This window comes from Argentina silus (genome assembly GCF_951799395.1).
Source record: "Argentina silus genome assembly, chromosome: 19".
NCBI classification, from domain to species: Eukaryota; Metazoa; Chordata; class Actinopteri; order Argentiniformes; family Argentinidae; genus Argentina; species Argentina silus.
Genome location: NC_139673.1, coordinates 17,461,778 through 17,481,800, shown reverse-complemented (window position 1 = coordinate 17,481,800; position 20,023 = coordinate 17,461,778). Strand labels below are relative to the sequence as shown.

At 42.2% G+C, this 20,023-nt stretch overlaps 1 pseudogene across 1 annotated transcript in view; it reads left to right on the top strand.

The window, feature by feature from the left end:
- Positions 1 to 20,023, top strand: part of LOC310819882 (cytochrome P450 3A27-like) — a 186,679-nt pseudogene that overhangs the window by 16,312 nt on the left and 150,344 nt on the right. The window contains exons 2-3 of the transcript in view: positions 4,705 to 4,798; positions 5,061 to 5,113. The product of the transcript in view is annotated as a cytochrome P450 3A27-like (transcript). The remainder of the gene's footprint in view (positions 1 to 4,704; positions 4,799 to 5,060; positions 5,114 to 20,023) is intronic.

The following is a 20,023-nucleotide window of genomic DNA, read 5'->3' as shown; positions in this document are numbered from 1 at the left end:
AAGGGAGGTGAAACAAGTGAAAGAGAGGATGGAGGTGATGAAATGGGCAGAGGAGGAGAGAGAGAGAAACAGGAGTGAGAAGGAGAAAGAAAAGGATTTTGAATGGATGAGAAAGGAGTTGGAGGCGATGAAGAGAGTCGAAGAGATGGAGAGAGAGATGGAGAGAATCCTGGAGGAGAAAGAATGTGACGTTAAACACGTGAGAGAAGAGATGGATGTGATAAAGAATATGTTGGAAAGGAGGGAGAGTGAAGTGGAAGAGGAGATGAGAAAGATTACAGAAGATGTCGTGAAGTGGATGAAGACAGAGATGGAGAGGGAGAAGGAGAAGATTGAGAAGGAGAAAGAAAACGATATTGAATGGATGAGAAAGGAGATGGAGGCGGGTATGAAGACAGTAGAAGAGATGGAGAGAATCCTGGAGGAGAAAGAAATGGAGGTGAAACAAGTGAAAGAGAGGATGGAGGTGATGAAATGGGCAGAGGAGGAGAGAGAGAGAAACAGGAGTGAGAAGGAGAAAGAAAAGGATTTTGAATGGATGAGAAAGGAGTTGGAGGCGATGAAGAGAGTAGAGGAGGCCGAGAAAGAGATGGAGAGAATCCTGGAGGAGAAAGAAATGGAGGTGAAACAAGTGAAAGAGAGGATGGAGGTGATGAAATGGGCAGAGGAGGAGAGACAGAGAAACAGGAATGAACAGGAGAAAGAAAAGGATATTGAATGGGTGAAAAAGGAGTTGGAGGCAATGAAGAGAGTAGAAGTGGTCGAGAAAGAGATGGAGAAAATCCTGAAGGAGAAAGAAGATGACGTTAAACGCATGAGAGAAGAGATGGATGGGATGATAAATAATATGGTGGAAAGGAGGGAGAGGGAAGTGAAAGAGTTGATGACAAAGATTACAGAAGATGTCGTGAAGAGGATGAAGACAGAAATGGAGAGAGAGAAGGAGAAGACTGAAAAGAAAAGAGTAATGGCGGCGAACCTGGAGTTTGCCAGAGAGAGCATGGAGAGGGCTTTCCATAAAGGGAAACAAAATACAGGTATGCCCTCCATTATCTGCTTACAGTGCATTCTAAGGATGATCCTTTTGGCTTCTCAAATCACCTCAAAATAATTTAGATTTTATCTATACAAATGATAAGACAATTTTTCTCTTTCAGATATTTCAACACAGAGACAATTCTGGAAATCCACAACTATCTCGAACTTACTACCACAATAACTACCCTGCATACTACCACTATAACTACACTTGCCGTTTCAATTCTCTTTCATTAAAGTCATATTCAAAGGCAAACTGTGTGTCATGTTTGAAATGCTGTATTTTACAAGTTGCATAGCTGTAAACTATGTTGAGTGATGATGAGTTTAGGAAGAAAAGGTATGTAAAAAATGAATACTCTTGCACACACGATTGTTACCTCTGCTTATTTATTGTGTCGATGTTTCGGTTTATGACCTTTATCAAAACATTTTTATCTGTGAGGTCTGTATTCCTAACACCACAAAAAGACAAAGTGGTGGTGTTTGTGTTTTTTACATTTACAAGTTGAGGAAGAAAAAACATGGCACATGTATGCACATGGGTTAGATTAGAAACAATCTGGGTAAACCTTAATTTGAAGAGGTATGCATGAGGTCTGTTATGTTTTTCTCTATATGCCATAATATTGATTACAATGATCAACATATTTGTACCCTGAAAAGAACCCAAACTGAACAAGTTCCCCATTATAAGTACCTGGGCATTTAGATAGATGATACACTTTTAAAATACATGTTGAAAAAGTGATCAACAGTTTGCGAGTTAGACTTGTACTTGTTTTGTAAAGAAATGTCTTGCTTCACCTTTGATAATAGGAGGAAGATTGTCTTGGCAACGCTCCTCCCTGTCCGTGATTATGGTGACACAATTTAAAATCACACGACAGCCTCAATTCTTAAACCACTAGACCCGATTTATCACTCTGCTCTGCAGTTCATTTGTAGGCATGTTTTCTGTACCCACCATTGTCTTTTGTATCTGTCTGTGGGTTGGGATTCTTTGACGTTGAGAAGGGCTTATCATTGGATTTCATCTGTATATAAAGCAGTTCTTTTAAAACTCCCATTTTACCTCACATCACTGCTTTTATGGCGACTTATTGGCGATCAAACTTGCAGCTTGTTACTATTTAATGTGCTACAAGTGATTACAGAATTGAGAAGAACTTTTTAGCTGCTGTGCTCCTCAGATATGGAATGATCTTCAGGCTAGACTGAGGTTGGAGCACTTGGTCCCTTACACTTGTACCATCATCTGCTTTTTAGTGGACAATATATGCAATAAATACCTTTTTTACACAAACATCTTGAATCAGAATGGGTCAGCCCTAGCCTCTTACACAAACAGGGTCAGAGTCAATGGGTACAAAACTCGAGCAAACGTGTGTATACCAAGATACTGTACCTCGACTCCTTTCCATTCCAAAAGAAATGTGTCCCTTTCCCTTCACTCAAATGTTGTGGATGACATGTACATAAAGCCACACACTGATGCAGGTGTGATGTTATGAGAGCTTTAGCATTTAGCATTTCCTGTGTCCAGGCGTTCTATTCACTTCTAATAGGACAAATGAAGGTACACTTGCCTCATAAGGCTCATTCTTGTTTCATTTGTCCTATTAGCTCCTACTGACCTCACTTTACACAGACACAGAGGAGGAGAGACTCAAACTCATTAGAAGTTTATTACTGGATCAGTTTACAAAACAAAACAAAACTGCATGGAGCGTACAGTACAGCAGAGCTTGGAGTACCAGACATGAACACACACATCGGAGCTGTCACAGTGGTATACCTTGGATCACACACAGACACACACACACACACACACACACACACACACACACACACACACACACACACTCACTCTCTCTCAGGGCAGCATGCGGATAGCTCCATCCAGTTTGATGACCTCTCCATTGATCATGGGGTTCTCAGCCAGTGATGTCACCAGGTGGGCAAACTCTGCAGGGTCTCCCAGGTGCGAGGGGAAGAGCACTTGGCGGGCTAGGAATGAACGCACCTTCTCAGGTAAACCCGCCAGGAGAGGAGTGGAGAACAGACCTAAGGAGAGGGAGAGAGAGGTTGTCTGATATGGAGAGGAAGGGGGTGGGGGGGGAGTGTGTGAAAGAGTGCGTATGTATGTGTGTGTGTTTACTGACTGGGTGCGATGGTGACCACACGAATGTCCATGGGTGCCAGGTCTCGGGCGATTGGTAGAGTCATCCCAACAATACCCCCCTTAGAGGCTGAATACGCAGCCTGACCCACCTACAGAGAGAGAGAGTGAGAGTGAAGGAAGGGGCTGTTGAGACAGTGTTTGTGTGTGTGTGTGTGTGTGTGTGTGTGTGTGTGTGTGTGTGTGTGTGTGTGTGTGTGCGTGCGTGCATGGTGCAATAGAGGTCTTGGCGATCTGTTGGTTCTTGTGTGTGATTGGCTGATGGTACTGCAGCATGTTGACCTCTTCCTCACTGCAGGGTCTACTACAGTTGGAGCAGTCAGAGAGCACAGCCTGGGCCCCTGCAACCAAACATACACCCTGAAATATGGTTTGGACAAAGGATCCCAATGTCAAGATAATATTGCTGTAGGGAGGCTACTCTATGACACAATACCATGTGGAAATGTCAATGATTTTCTAAAGATGAGTGGATAGTGGATAGTGGATAGTGGATAGTGCCTGGTGGGGTCGCAGACTTCAGGCAGATTGTTGACCTAATACGAAACATTAGTACTTTATTTGGACATTATATGATACTTTTGAAGCCCTGAAATAGTGGGAGTATGTTTACAAATGTTTTTTTAAAAACCCATTGAATTAAAGTTGAGAATCTCTACTTTGACCCCATAATAATTGTTTGATTTCAAATCCAAGTGTAGAGCTAAAAGAACAGAAAATGCTTCCTCTTTCCAATACTTATGAAGAGCACTGTATTCATGTTAATCAGTTGCTTCATTACTGTAATATGTGATGTTGTTTTGAACTAGTATTTTGAAATTCTGTTTTTAGGAGCCAATGATATAAAACAAGTGCATACATGTAAAGAACATAACACATTTTTAGAGGAGTTCAAATATGTAAAATTCAGTATTACTCGAAAGAAAATATTTGCCCAAAAATATTTGCCCCATAGTCCTTCTTGAATCACTGGGTCTGCAAACTATTAAAACCCGATAGGGATCAAACAGGCAGCAACTATTAGCAGGATGTTAAGATAAAGGCCGACAATAACATCACTGAGTTTTGCCCTCTGCGCAGGGATCCCCTTTCAATCATTCACTAGCCATGGCTTCAACTTCACCTCTCACATACTCTTTCGCCTGTGTTTCATGATCTGAAACACAGGTGTCATGACGGGATAAAATAATCACTTCAGCAGACGTGTCCGGGGTTACTCAGAAGAAGCGATTGAACCTGTAAAGATGGGTTACCTTCCGTACTTCTCCACCGAGACATGAACTCTCCTTGCCTTACTCATCACTCTGATCGTAGTGTAAGAAGTTTTAATAAAAAATATTATTTGTTAGTTAGTTAGTTGTGATAATACATACAAATGATAGTATTGATAATTACAGTTATCTAACAGTTTCAATGATACCTATGACTTGATCGTTTTGCTTTTGTTTCAAGTCAGATTGTTGATTTATATTTGTTCCGACCAGGTATGGATACTGGCCATATGGAATATTCAAAAAACTAGGCATTCCTGGTCCTAAACCCATCCCTTTCCTCGGGACGATAATGGGATATAAGAAGGTTTGTAGAGATTAAGCCCATAAACAACAACATTGTAGACTCATCCATGATGTGTGTTGTTGTGGTGAAAGCCATGGGAGCTGAATATGAATTGTTTTACCCAGAAAAATGGGCAATAAAGCTTTTGAACGAAAACGAAAAGAGAGGAGTGCGAGCCGGTCTGTAGTGGAAAAGGGCCATCATAGACTAAGCCACAATTCAGGTTTATGACAAGCATTTATGAACTGGCTATTTTTTTGTTTTGTTTTTTTGTTCCCAGGGTGGTTTCACCAATTTTGACACAGAGAGCTTCCAGAAATATGGGAAACTGTGGGGGTGAGTCTGCTAAACTGATCCTGGTTATTGTTAACTATGATGGATATATATATCTCTCAGTGTCTACAGTATACACTCTTAAACCAGGCGGATTTTCACAAACACAGACGATCCAACCGACGAAATGGTCTCATACACCAAGACAAATGATCTGTCTTGATGCAAGTACACTGCCCAAGCAACAATTTCATGCTTCCACATTAATAATTTGAATCTGTTATTGAGCGATTTAAGTTTTAAGCTTTTAAGTATTCTGTAGTATGGTCCGAAACACAACTTGTGCGTTGCCAATGTTTGACAACATCCTGGATTCTCATTGGTTGAGGCTCCTATATTGCCTCTGAGCACGTCTCAAACTGCATGAATAAAGAGGAGCCACGACATGTCAGAATTCAAATCGGAAGTGATTGTGTCTTCCCTCCATGTCATTGAAAGGGCAAAAATGTAATTAAAAAAATAAAGAAAAAAAGGGTTCTAAAAGGATTCTTTGGTTGAATAACTCTTATGGGTTCCATTTGCAGTGCCCTGCGTAAGTAATGGGACAAGCATTTTTTCTTCTTTTGCATTATGCAAATGTCCAAATTAAGCACTCATGTTTAGTATTTGGTCCCCAAATACTAAACATGTATTTGTATGCAAAAGTGCAAAAGTCTGTGACCCATTGACCCGACCAGACGCTGGGTATCTTCTCTGGTAATGCTCTGCCAGACCTATATTGCAGCGATTGTTGTTTGTTTTTTTAGGATGTTTTGCCCTCCTCTTCAGCAAATTAAATGCATGTTCTATAGGATTCTATAGGATTCACTTTTTGGCCCTGAATAATTTCCTAGTTGCTATGGCAGTATGTTTTGGGTCATTGTCCTGCTGTATGGTGAAATGCCGTCCAATGAGTTTGGAGCAATTAAGCAATTAAGTTGTACTTGGACTGACAAGATGTTTCTGAACACTTCTGAATTCATCTTCATCAAAGGAGACAAGTGAGCCAGTTACAGTGGAAGCCATACATGCCCAAGCCATAACACCCCCTCCCCCATATTTCACAGATGATGTGGGATGCTGTGGATATTGGGCAGTTCCTTTTTTTCTCCACACTTTACACTTGCCATCACTCTGGTACATGTTTTTCCAGAAATTAATCTTCCTTAATCTTACATACCTTCCTGGCTAGCACCAGGAAGGTATGTAAATATAACTGATCAAATATACGATCTTCAGCCAGTATTGTGTAATACAATTGTAGAGATTTGGTAGCATCTGGTAGTTCTCATGTGATTTTGATCTGACGTAAGCCTGCTTCCAGAGTCGGGTAGATTTCCTGCAGCTGATGATAGACTCGCAGAAAGACAGCAACTCAAAGGGAGAGGAGCAGAGTAAAGGTGCCTGCCTTAAACACACACACACACACACACACACACACACACACACACACACACACACACACACACACACACACACACACACACTGTATACTAGCATCTAACACACACATACAGTACCTGCCTCAAACACCTATACCTACAAACACACCGTGGAAATACTCTACTTCGTCCCTTTCTCACATCTACCACCCCATTTCTCCCACTCTCCCTCTCCTCCCTCTCATTCTCCCCCTCTCTCCATCATCATAGGATTGAGTGACCACGAGATCTTGTCCCAGGCAATGATGTTCTTCTTTGCTGGCTATGAGACCACCAGTAGCTCTCTGTCCTTCCTGGCCTACAATCTGGCAACCAACCCTCACATCATGACCAAGCTGCAGGAGGAGATAGACACTGTGTTTCCCAACAAGGTAACCCCTCTGCAGACTCCTATATAGTACTTTTCATGTGGAACAGGAAATATGATAGTGACAGTGTTTTAGAGGGTACTGATGAGTGTGTAACCCCTGTGCACTGCAGACTCCTACAGATGGTTAGATAGGTGACAGTATTTTGCAGTGTGCTAATGTGTCTGTAGCATCCCTGTGCAGACTTCTGCCCAGTATTATTCATTTGAAACAGGAAGTAGATAGGTGTTGTTGGAATCTTCAGAATACTTAAAAGACCAGTACCTGAGGACCTGAGGGATCTACAGGGTATATACCTTAAAAGCATGTCTGACATGCAGTGGTGTGCATGACCATAGAGTGATTTCTAAACTAATACAATCATCTTAAAATAAATTATAAAACTAACAGGTAATCAGTGCAGAGACTTGTGTGATATGTGCTCTCCATCTGACTCGTGCTGCTGCATTTTGTATCATTTGCCAAGAGCTTTCTTTGGTCGACCAGACAGGAGAGTGTTACAGTAATCAAGGCTGCTAGTAATACAAGCATGCATTCGTCTCTCAGTGTCAGCCTGGGAGAGGAAAGGTTGCATCTTTACAGCTGTGTTCTGTAAAGGTCCATGTAATATTCAAGCTTTCTAAAAGCTTCCTAACGGTTGTAATGACTATCTTTAATCGGTAGCGATCAGGGAACAAGATACCTTATAATAAATCCCTTATGAATAAATATTTCATTTACGAACGCTGTTTTGGTTCGGAAAACACGCTTTTTAAAATGCAGTGTCCTACCTGACATTCGGTTTGCATATAAACATGTTGTGAGTGCCAGGGGTGTTCTAGGGGAGTAGACTGACCTTTCTCTGGTGGCTGCCTCTCCCAATCGTGTGCGCATGCAGAAAAACAACAGCTAATGTCCAACACTGCAAGTTCATTTCGGCGGGATATATTATTATTAGGGAGGATGTTGTTGTTTGGACAACTTCAGACAGAATTTCTCCACGATGGCAGATTTCCGGCAAACTTACTTACTCTTCTTTAAGTGATACAAATATGTTTTAGTCACATTCTTGATATGGGTTTCAAAATTAAGATCTGAGTCAATGGTAACACCTTGTTTTTTTGCCTGGTGCTTAGTGTTACTGTAAGTAGTGTCTTTAAGTGTGCAGACAGTTTGACCAGGACAAGGACAAAGAGCATTTTGGCATCAGCATTAATTAATTAATTCTAAGGTCATTAAGAACCTAGTTAATAACTTAACAACATAGTGCTATCTCAGTGCTATGATCGGCACAAAAGCCAGATTGGAACATGTCAAAGGTACAGTTGGGAAGAAGGAGATTATTTAACAGTTTGAACACCTTTTTTTCAAGAATTATAATTTTTTTGCTTAAAAAGGGAAGGTTGGAGATTGGCCTAAAATCGCTAAGGACTGAAGAGTCTAAGTTACTTTTCTTCAGGAGGGGTTTCACCATGGTAGTTTTAGGTGCAGATGAACAGACCCCCACTTTGCTGAGCATTTCTGTATGACCACTGCAAAAGAGTTCATAGTGCTTCCATGTGGTGGAAGGTGGGGTAACAAGTCATCAAACACATCTTCAGGTCTTGCCTGAGTGATCCTCCTCACCTAATATTGGTTCTCTTATCTCAGAAGTATGTTGCAAATTCCTCACATTTGTAGGTGGAGAGCAGATCACCAGGTGTCTTGTGGGCGGGATTTATAAGGCTGTCAATCGTTGAAAAGAGCACTGTTTGAGTTGTTATGATTCATTATCAATTTTGAGAAATGATCCGGCTTGGCGTTTTTTTTATTGCCTTATTAAAAGCAGAAAGATGCTCTCGAAGAATATCAAGGTGGACCTGCAGTTTTTGTCAGCTCAGACTTTCTGCAAATTCTTTTAAATTTGGCCACAGCCTTTTTCAGTTTGACTGGTGCTACAGAGTCGATAGTTGCCCTTAGTTTGGTGTTGAAGCTGGTTACTAAATCATTATCACAGGAGGAAGCTGTTGATGGTGTACTATTCATATTCATATTCATCATGAAATTCTCATCTGCTCAGCGACATGGCTAAATAAGTAATGGAGCAATGTAATGTTTAGCCAGGTTTCAGATAAAAACATTACAGTGCAGCTTTCGCTCTGAGATAAGATCAATAAAGGTTTTGCCAGATAGGGACCTAATATTCAAAAGCACCATGGTAATGTTCTCTGGGCTGTTCGGTGCTGCCCGGCCACAGTTAATGGAATGGATACCAAGTTATTCACATTTGAACCACCTGACAGTTTTCTTGTAGTCTGTCGACTGTGATAGGAAATAATAGACTATAGCACATTCAGTATTCCAAGCAGTCAATCCACTAAAAGCAGCCCAGTTTAGTGGCATTTTGACTTCTGATTGATCCTTGTGTACATCTATCATTTACATTGTTCAGTGGAATCTAAATGTATTTTCTTCTAACTATCAAGATAACATTATTTAGCGATTTTTTTGTTTATTCATGTACAACAAAAAAGCAAGTCTCTATTACACACGTACATTGAAAGTAATGGCGTTCTGTATGCGGGTGTCATGAAATTAGGCTATGCAGATTAGAATAAGTACAGTACTGTGTTCATTTCCCAAAAAAAGAACACAAAAAACTAACAGCTCTTCAGATTTGCGACGAAAAAGAGTTAGTTCTGGGCTACGGCTACGTGAACGACCAATCACTAGTGCTCATGTGAGTGTAATATCCCTGTTCAGGCTCCTATCCAGTACGAGGCTCTGATGCAGATGGACTATCTAGACAGCGTGATCAACGAGTCTCTCAGGTTGTACCCCATCGACTTGAAAGAGTCGCCAAGAAATCTGTTGAGATCAGCGGCATCACCATCCCCAAGGGTATGGTTGTCATGTTACCCATCTGGACCTTGCACCGTGACCCCGATGTGTGGGAAGACCCAGAGGAGTTCAAACCAGAGAGGTAATGGGCCACATCTTAACCACAACCACAATATCAATCACAACAGCAACGATAAGAGCAGTGTTCCACAAACAACCATAAAACAAACCTAAATGCGACGACCAAACACAAACAGGTTTCTTCAACCATGTATAACCATCATATTACTGTGATTTAATTGATATGTTCTTTAACCCCTCCTCCTCTGAACTCTCCGTGTGTAGGTTCAGTAAGGAGAACAAGGAGAGCATCGACCCATACACCTACATGCCGTTCGGGTTGGGCCCACGGAACTGTATCGGGATGCGATTCGCTCTGGTATTGATGAAACTGGCGATGGTGGAGATTCTACAGAGGTTCAACTTCACCGTCTGCAAAGAGACAGAGGTGAGACAAAATAATGATACAATGATTGTAAATATAATTTTGTACCTATGACTTTGTTGAGTTTCTATATGTAGCAGAGGTGATTTTGGAATCACACTCGCGTGATGAGGTAGCCCTGCCTGAGACATGTAAACTGAAGTGTCGCCCTCAGACCTTGAGGATGTCCTCTTGGCTTAATAGTAGCGTTTGTGTCTTCCACATGGGAGACCCGGGTTTGAACCCCCATACTACAATTCTGTACTTGCGTACTGCATGAGTATGTACTCCCCATTTAATTTCCCAGATTGCATTTTTCAGTACTAGGCGCCAATCATCCTCAGTATAGGCTACCTACTAAAATTTAGTAACTAAATGATGGAAGTGTGAGATTTAAAAAAAAGCTATTTGTATTTCTGCAAAACTCCCTCGAGACTTCAGAGGGCCATTTTAATGTATGTCGACCCAAGAGACGTTGTCCAGGAGTTTGAGTTTATTTGAATTTATAGTGCAATGCTACCCGAACGTAACAGTGACACTGTATTAGGTAACATTCATAGTGTAACGCTGACATCTGTTTTACTCGTTCCTTCATACTGTAACGACCCTGTGTAAGGCCCGTTAGCAGCTCCGCCAAGGGAGTTAACTCTCTTGGTGTTGTGGCTAGCGCGGCCAGTTTGTAAGCGGAAGGTTGCGAGTTCGATACCCGCTTAAGGCAAGCTGCTCTGCCCCGCCGTTCGCTACATTGGTGTCAGAAGTGGGATGGCGCCCGTGAGGCCATCGGAGAGGCGTGTCCACGTGAGAGACTTGTATAGTGAAGCGTGAGGGCACGCTCTCCCGAACGGAGCGGATAGTGTAACGACCCTGTGTAAGGCCCGTTAGCAGCTCCGCCAAGGGAGTTAACTCTCTTGGTGTTGTGGCTAGCGCGGCCGGTTTGTAAGCGGAAGGTTGCGAGTTCGATACCCGCTTAAGGCAAGCTGCTCTGCCCCGCCGTTCGCTACAATACTTTAACTGTGTGTCAACTCTCACCAGATCCCCATTGAGATGGACCTACAGAACACTCTGATGCCCATACGGCCCATCAAACTCAAGCTGCTGTCCCGCTGCCAGGAGTCCAACGACAACCAGCTCAAAGCAGACAGCCAGTGATGAGGACCTGCCCTGCTGCAGGTCTCTCAGTTATTATGTTACACATAGATCTAGGATAAGCCCCAACACTGGCTACTTTCAAAAATGGGCTTAAAAAAAAAAAGGGCTTCGCTTTTGCCTTAAATTGAAACTAAATTGGCGCTAATAATTGCACTGTGACCCTAAAATGCACTGTGACTTTTATTCTTTTTTTATGTCTTTTATGCGTTTTTATTCTAATTTTTTTTTCATGCTCTTTCCTTTTTATCTATTTTACGTAAAGCACTTTGAATTGCCTCTGTGTATGAAATGTGCTATATAAATAAACTTGCCTTGCCTCGCCTCGCCTCTGGGCTCTGCTGCTACTGTATGCTGCTCTCTTTGTATCTGTCTATAAGTGGAGGTCCAGGACTAGTTGTACAGAGACAGTTGTTGTCTGTCGTCTGCAGTGCAGGGATTTGCATGTGACTTGTGTATGTTTTGTACTCGTCTGGTAGTGGGTCTCTATCATCACGCTAAAAACGTGTGTATAATCACAAACTAAATCATAACATGAGAATGAACAATATGCCATCAAAACATGACAATGAATAGGTGTTAGATTAGATTCAACTTTATTGTCATTGTGCAGAGTACAAGTACAGAGACAACGAAATGTAGTTAGCGTCTAACCAGAAGTGCAAAAGGAGTGCAATGTGAACAATATATACAGGTAGAGCAGTATAAGCAATATATGAGCAGTATAAGTAGTGCAGTATAAGCAGTATATGAGCAGTATAAGCAGTATATGAGCAGTATAAGTAGTGCAGTATAAGCAATATATGTATTAACAGTAACATTATAAGCAGAATAAATATAGAATGCAGTATGAACAGTATAAGCAGTATATGAGCTGTATAAGTAGTGCAGTTACCAATGTATTGGGTCTATCTATGGGTATCGTAGTGCAGCAGTAATCAAAATGTACCTGCATTTTATTGGTTGAAGTGCCATCTCATCTGTCATAAGATTTGACTTGTAAAACTGAAAAGTAGGATACAACTAATAGCCTAAATGTATAAACACAGACCACAACCAAAAAACAACATGGGAAAATCGTTTACGCATCCTCTGCAGCAGGAACAGTGCAGAGAAAAAGTATGTACAGTAAACCCCATAACTGAATACACTTCATACGCTTCAGCGCGACACAGAACGCTACATTGAGGTGGCCTATACTGCAACAAAGTAAAAAAAATGAGACAGACACGTGTCTTCAATAACTTGCATGTTTTATCAAAATACAAGCATTCGGCACATTGTTAACTTGTAGGAAAGTTTAATCAGGTTTTATCAATTGTATTTCTTTAAATGTGAAATAAATATCATCAGTGCAGAGGCTATAACACACTACAAAAGTCACATTAAATCACGGAAAGTAGGCTAGGCTAATTAACGGAACTATATGAATATACAGCCCGAGCCCAGTCCAGGGTTCTGAAAGCGACAAGTAACAAGTGTGCCCATCAACGGTCTAGATATTAGGCCTATACAGTGGGGGAAATAATTATTTGATGGTACTTTATGGTATGATTATGGTACTTATATTTTAACAAATAGAGACAGAATATCAACAAAGAAGTCCAGAAAAAACACATTATATAAAGTTATAAATTGATTTGAATTTGATCCCCTACAAACCAGCAAGAATTCTGGCTCATACAGACCGGTTATATGCCCATGAGGCACACAGATTACTCCTGTCACTTTAAGAAAGTACTCCTAATCTCTGCTTGTTATGGGTATAAAAGACACCTGTCAATAGAATCAATCTCTTCCATTCCAACCTCTCCACCACCATGGGCAAGACCAAAGAACATTCAAAGGACATCAGGGTAAGAGTTGTAGACCTGCACAAGGCTGGAATGGGCTACAAGACCATCAGCAAAAAGCTTGGTGAGAAGGAGACAACTGTTGGTGCAATTATTAGAAAATGGAAGAAATACAAAATAACCATCAATCGCCCTCGGCCTGGAGCTCCATGCAAGATCTCGCCTCGTGTGGTAAGGATGATCATGAGAAGGGTGAGGATCAGCCCAGAACTACGCGGGAGGAGCTTGGTAATGATCTCAAGGCAGCTGGGACCACAGTCACCAAGAAAACCATTGGTAACACACTACACCGTAACGGATTGAAATCCTGCAGTGCCCGCAAGGTCCCCCTGCTCAAGAAGGCACATGTGAAGCAGTGGACCCATCTGAAGTTTGCCAATGAACACTTAAATGATTCAGAGAAGGCTTGGGAGAAGGTGATGTGGTCAGATGAGACCAAAATTGAACTCTTTGGCATAAATTCGACTCTTCGTGTTTGGAGGGAGAGAAATGCTGAATGCTACAATCCCAAGAACACCATCCCCACTGTCAAACACAGAAGTGGAAACATTATGCTTTGGGGTTGTTTCTCTGCTAAGGGTACAGGACGACTTCACTGCATTGAGGGGCCAATGGACGGGGCCATGTACCGTAAGATCTTGGACAAGAACCTCCTTCCCTCAGCCAGAGCACTGAGGATGGGTCGTGGATGGGTCTTCCAGCATGACAATGACCCAAAACATACGGCCAAGCCAACAAAGGAATGGCTCAAGAAGAAGCACACTAAGGTCATGGAGTGGCCTAGCTAGTCTCCAGACCTTAATCCTATAGAAAATTTGCGGAGGGAGCTGAAGCTTCGAGTTGCCAAGCAAAAGCCTTGAAACCTTCAGGATTTGGAGAGGATCTGTAAAGAGGAGTGGACCAAAATCCCTCCTGAGATGTGTGCAAAACTGGTGACCAACTACAAGAAACGTCTGACTTCTGTGCTTGCCAACAAGGGTTTCTCCACCAAGTACTAAGTCATGTTTTGCTTGGGGATCAAATACTTATTTCCTTCGATCAAATGCAAATTAATTTATAACTTTATATAATATGTTTTTCTGGACTTTTTTTTTTGATATTCTGTGTCTATTTGTATAAAAATTATAGACCGCTCATTTCTTTGTAATCGGGCAAACTAACAAAATCAGCAGGGGATCAAATAATTATTTCCCCCACTGTACGTAACATTTGGAGATGTGTTAACACGATCAAAGAAAATACGCGGGAGAGGTCCACTGTTTGAGGCGAAAAAAGACAGGGTTCCCAGAGGAAAAATTAATAAAAATGAGTTCCTCACAAAACAAAGGAACCCAAAACCATTTCAATGGAAACGATCGGACTTTACCTTGGAACGTAGCGGATGTATGAGCGCGGCTTTGGAATTATTCAAAACAGCGCCCGCTCTAACACGATCAAAGAGAATACGCGGTAGAGGTCCACTGTTTGATGCGAAAAAATACAACGTTCCCAGAGGAATAAAAACGAAATAAAAATGAAATATCCCATTGTTCCTAACAAAACAAAGAACCCAAAACCATTTCAATGGAAACGATCGGACTTTACCTTGGAACGTAGACTGTTTGTGGAACGTAAAGTAGTGTACCTACTGAACTCGAACACTGCACCTACGTGACAACCTACCAACCCCTGCACCCCCCCCCCCCCCCCGGACAATTGCACTATTACTCCCCTCCCCTGCTCTTACTCAATACCACTGCTCTTCTGTAAATATCTGTCCATACTGTTCATATTTTCTTAATACTACTGTTAGTACACTGCACATATCTGTACATACTGTGCATACCTGTTTATACTGTTCATATGGCATTCCATATTTATATTTATTCTGCTATCTACCTTATGTTACTGTTAATACATATATACTGCATTACCTATACAGCTCATATGCTGCTACACTGTTCATACTGTAACTTATTTATTCTGCTTATAATGCTACTGCTTACTCATATACTGCTTACACTGCACTACTTATGTTATACTGCACTACTTACTGCTCATATATTGCACTACCTGTATATACTGTTCATTGCACTTTCTGCTATTTTGCACTTCTGGTTAGACGCTAACTGCATTTCGTTGTCTCTGTACTTGTACTCTGCACAATGACAATAAAGTTGAATCTAATCTAAAAAAAATGTTTTCGCTGACTGGCGGCACAAGGGTGTGGGTTGGGTGGAGCTCCGCTGTTTGAGGCGAAAAATGACAAGGTTCCCAGAGGAATAAAAAAAAAAATGCCTTTATGCACCTGACACCATAAACAAAATACCTTCTGGAAAAATAAACTTCTTCTAATCCAAGCCAGCTCTGTGATATTCTAGAAGGTCAGAGTTTAGCAGTTAGCACAGTAACATTGTTGCGAAGAGGTCAGATGAAGATAAGATATCTTTGAAAAAAAAAGTATAAATATGATCAGACTTTTTTCTGATAAAATAGTTGTTTTTTTGTTCAACAGTACCACTTTGTCTGTTTTTCCATTTTCTTGAAGCATCTGCACTCGATTTCCAGCCAGCATCATAATCATGACAGTGAAAGTGTCCAAACAGGTGACCTGAAAAAATATCAAAAGGGAGATGAGGAGAAGAAAGCGGATCTCCACACTGATGAAACATGGGCAGATGAAGAAGATACTAGCGAAAGAAAACAAAAACATGGAGAGGAAAAACTGTCTGTGGAGTATAAGGCAGCTATTAAAGAGAATGACAACATTTGGATGAACTTTCGTTCATCTTGGTCTAATAATGGAAATAGTCTAGTCGTGGTGTGGGCCAGGAGTGACTGCAACCTATAATAAGCCTTCTTTACTTTGCTACAGCCATCGCTGGCTGACATTTCCTGACTGTCACTGACACATACAATGGGGATGTAGGAAATAGGAAACAATAGCCATTGGTAATAAAGGTAGAAGTGACAAGCGTTTTTGGATTTTATAATTTCCTGATATTCTCTAAATGCCATAGTTCCTGAAATACAGTCATATACAGCAGTAATGTATCTTAACTGTTCTAGAAAATATTGATGTGATACACGTGAAGTTACTGTATTGTGTAATTATGTATGTGTAATCTGCATTATATAAAAGACAACCTATTGTGTCATTGGATGTCACGTTTGGATGCCATGTTTGGTTTGATAGATTCCCTTGTCCTTAGAAGAGGGTGAACTCTTTAAATAAAGTTTGGGTCAGTAAACGTCTAGTGTACTGTCCTTAGATAGCCACAAACAGAAAATAAATTAGACAGCCAAAACATTAGACAGACACGCAAACACAAAATAAATATAACATTGAGTGCTACGCAACGCATTAAATGCAGAACAGAATAATTAGTGACCCGGGGACGGTCTCGGTATCTAGTGTACAGGGGACGGTCTCGGTATCTATTTGTCACCTTGAGCACTGTCCTCGAAACTGAATGTCTCAATACACCATTGATGACAGCTTCCTCCCTCAAGGGCTTTGAAATAAATCCCAAGTGAATATTGGACAGATGCCTGAGACACAACACAGAATATCAATTGAATTGGAACACACACACACACACACACACACACACACACACACACACACACACACACACACACACACACACACACATAAAGAGCGAGAGAGAGGGTGCACACAGGCTGTATATATTGTCTATAATGATGATTATTTGACCTGTAGAAGAAAGGGTAGGCTGCTTATTTTCAGAGATGAAAGGAAAGACTACACATTTTGCAAGATTTATATTCATATTAAACTTTTGCAGTAGAAAGGAAGCTCATTTTATTTCATTACAAATATCCAAATCAGCATTTTAGAGGCGTGTAATTGCCAGCAGCACCATCGAGAGAATGACCTTCACAAGCGGTTTCCCATGTTGCTTTTCATAAATTCACTTCAAATGTATTCACGGTTCGCCTTTCAGACTGCCACAGAGTCACAATCAGGAGATAGGATGCATATATTACACTAAAAGACTAGCCTGGCAATCCAATTTTTTCCAGCTTGAAGTCTGTGTAAATATTAATGGTGCATCCATCTGCGTTTCTGTCTGTGTTCGGGAAGTTTCAAAGTTATCTCTGACATATTAACCCTTCCATGGAATACATGCACAGACATCTCCATCAAATGCAGCTCTAGGGTTAACCCTTGACTGCCTATGGAACAAGACATAGCGAATCAGGGGAGGCTGGTGGAGGGAGAAATCGGAGGACAGGCTCATTGTAATGCATGGAACGGAATGAGCAATGGTATCGTGTTTGAGGACAGGCTCATTGTAATGCATGGAATGGAGGCTGGGCTCATTTTAATGCATCGAAAGGAATGAGGAATGGTATCAAACACCATTTCTCATTGCATTTGATGCATTAAAATTAACTCATCCTCCGATTTCTACCTCCATCATCCTCCCCTGTCACCTAACCTCCATACCATCAAATGCTCAAAGATGCCGGAGGGTTTGTTGATGGTAAAGATGTGCTTCCCTGCACAGGCTCCCAAGAAGCCCAACAAAATGGATTTCCATTAGGGGAGGTTATGATTCATTCTGGATGCTTACTCAATACTGTATGTGGGCATTGTAGCAGACAGAACAATGGGACAGTAATAATGAACACCCCCAGTATGCTATGGTGGGGGTCTCTGTAAGTTACTGACTGCACCTTCGTTTGGCTGAGAGAGTAGAAGCCATTGAGTGAAGGTTATTTACCTCTGATACATTCCGCATGAGTGCCCTGCCTGGACTCAGGCTAGACTTGCACTGGCAGATCAATGAGGAAAGCAATGATCTCACTGAAACGGACAATCCATCTTATTGTGATTCGCCTCAACTACGGAACTGACTTATCGTCAGGACATAGATTTTAAATGGAGATTGTGGGGGGACATGCAGCGTTCGGCCTGTAGAGGGAGCTACAGGACCGTGGCCGGGGTTGTGTCGGCGAGACTTTTGTTGCACACCTGCTGCGAATTAAGTCTCGCCGGCGAATGTTTAAGATGTGTGTGCTTCTGCCATTTCAGTAGATTAGATTAGATTAGATTAGATTCAACTTTATTGTCATTGTGCAGAGTACAAGTACAGAGACAACGAAATGCAGTTAGCGTCTAACCAGAAGTGCAAAATAGCAGAAAGTGCAATGAACAGTATTTACAGGTAGTGCAATAAATGATCAGTAGTAGTGCAGTATAATATAGCAGTGCAGTATAGCAGTATGTGAGTAGCAGTGGCATTATAGCAGAATAAATAGTTACAGTATGAGCAGTGTAGCAGCATATGAGCTGTATGGGTAATGCAGTCTAGCAGTATATATGTATTAACAGTAACATGAGGTAGATGCAGAATAAATATAAATATGGAATGCCTTATAAACAGTATAAACAAGTATGTACAGTAGTATTAAAGAAAATATAGGATATGTGCATTATGTGCATTATGAACAGTATGAACAGGTATGTACAGAAGAGCAGTGGTATTGAGTAAGAGAAGGGGAGGGGAGTATAGTGCAATAGTGCAATTGTCCGGGTGGGGGGGGGGGGGGGTGGGGGTTGCGGGGGTAGTAGGTTGTCAGGTAGGTGTAGTGTTCGAGTTCAGCAGGGTGACAGCCGCAGGGAAGAAGCTGCCTCTGAACCTACTGGTTCGGGTGCGGAGAGACCTGTAGCGCCTCCCGGAGGGGAGTGGGGTGAAAAGTCTATGGTTGGGGTGAGAGATGTCCTTGACGATGCTGCGTGCCTTACGCAGGCATCGTTTGCCCTGGACAGCCTCGATGGAGGGGAGTGAGGAACCGGTGATGCGTTGGGCAGTTTTCACCACCCTCTGCAGTGCTTTCCGGTCCGATGCCGAGCAGTTGCCATACCATACTGTGACACAGTAGGTAAGGATACTCTCGATGGTGCAGCGGTAGAAGTTCACCAGGATCTGAAGAGATAGATGGACCTTCTTTAGTCTCCTCAGGAAGAAGAGACGCTGGTGAGCCTTCTTTATCAGGGTGGAGGTGTTGAGGGTCCAGGAGAGGTCCTCAGAGATGTGGACACCCAGAAACTTGAAGCTGGTGACTCGCTCCACCTCAGTCCTGTTGATGAGGATGGGGGTGTGTGCGCCAGCTTTAGACTTCCTGAAGTCCACAATGAGTTCTTTGGTCTTCTTGGTGTTGAGAGCCAGGTTATTGTCGTTGCACCACACTGTTAGGTGCTGGACCTCCTCCCTGTAGGCCGACTCATCGTTGTTGCTGATGAGACCGATCACCGTTGTGTCGTCTGCAAACTTAACAATGGTGTTTGAGCCATGTACAGGTGTGCAGTCGTAGGTGAAGAGGGAGTAAAGGAGGGGGCTCAGCACACAGCCTTGTGGAACGCCGGTGTTCAGGGTGAGGGTTGAGGAGGTGTGGTTGTGAAGCCTAACAGACTGCGGCCTGTTGGTCAAGAAGTCTAGAATCCAGTTGCAGAGGGAGGGGTTGATGCCCAGTTGCCTGAGTTTGGAGATCAGTTTGGAGGGGATGATGGTGTTGAATGCTGAGCTGAAGTCAATAAACAGCATTCTCACATAAGAGTTAGTCTTGTCGAGGTGGGACAGGGCGGAGTGAAGTGCCGTTGAAATGGCATCCTCTGTACTCCTGTTCTGCCGGTAGGCGAATTGAAAGGGGTCCAGTGTGGGTGGTAGGCAGGTCTTGAGTTGAGCTAAGACCAGCCTCTCGAAGCACTTCATGATGATGGGCGTGAGTGCCACTGGTCGGAAGTCATTTAAGCTCGTTGCAGTGGAGTGTTTTGGCACCGGCACGATGGAGGTGGTTTTGAAGCACGCGGGGACAGCTGCTTGGGCTAGGGA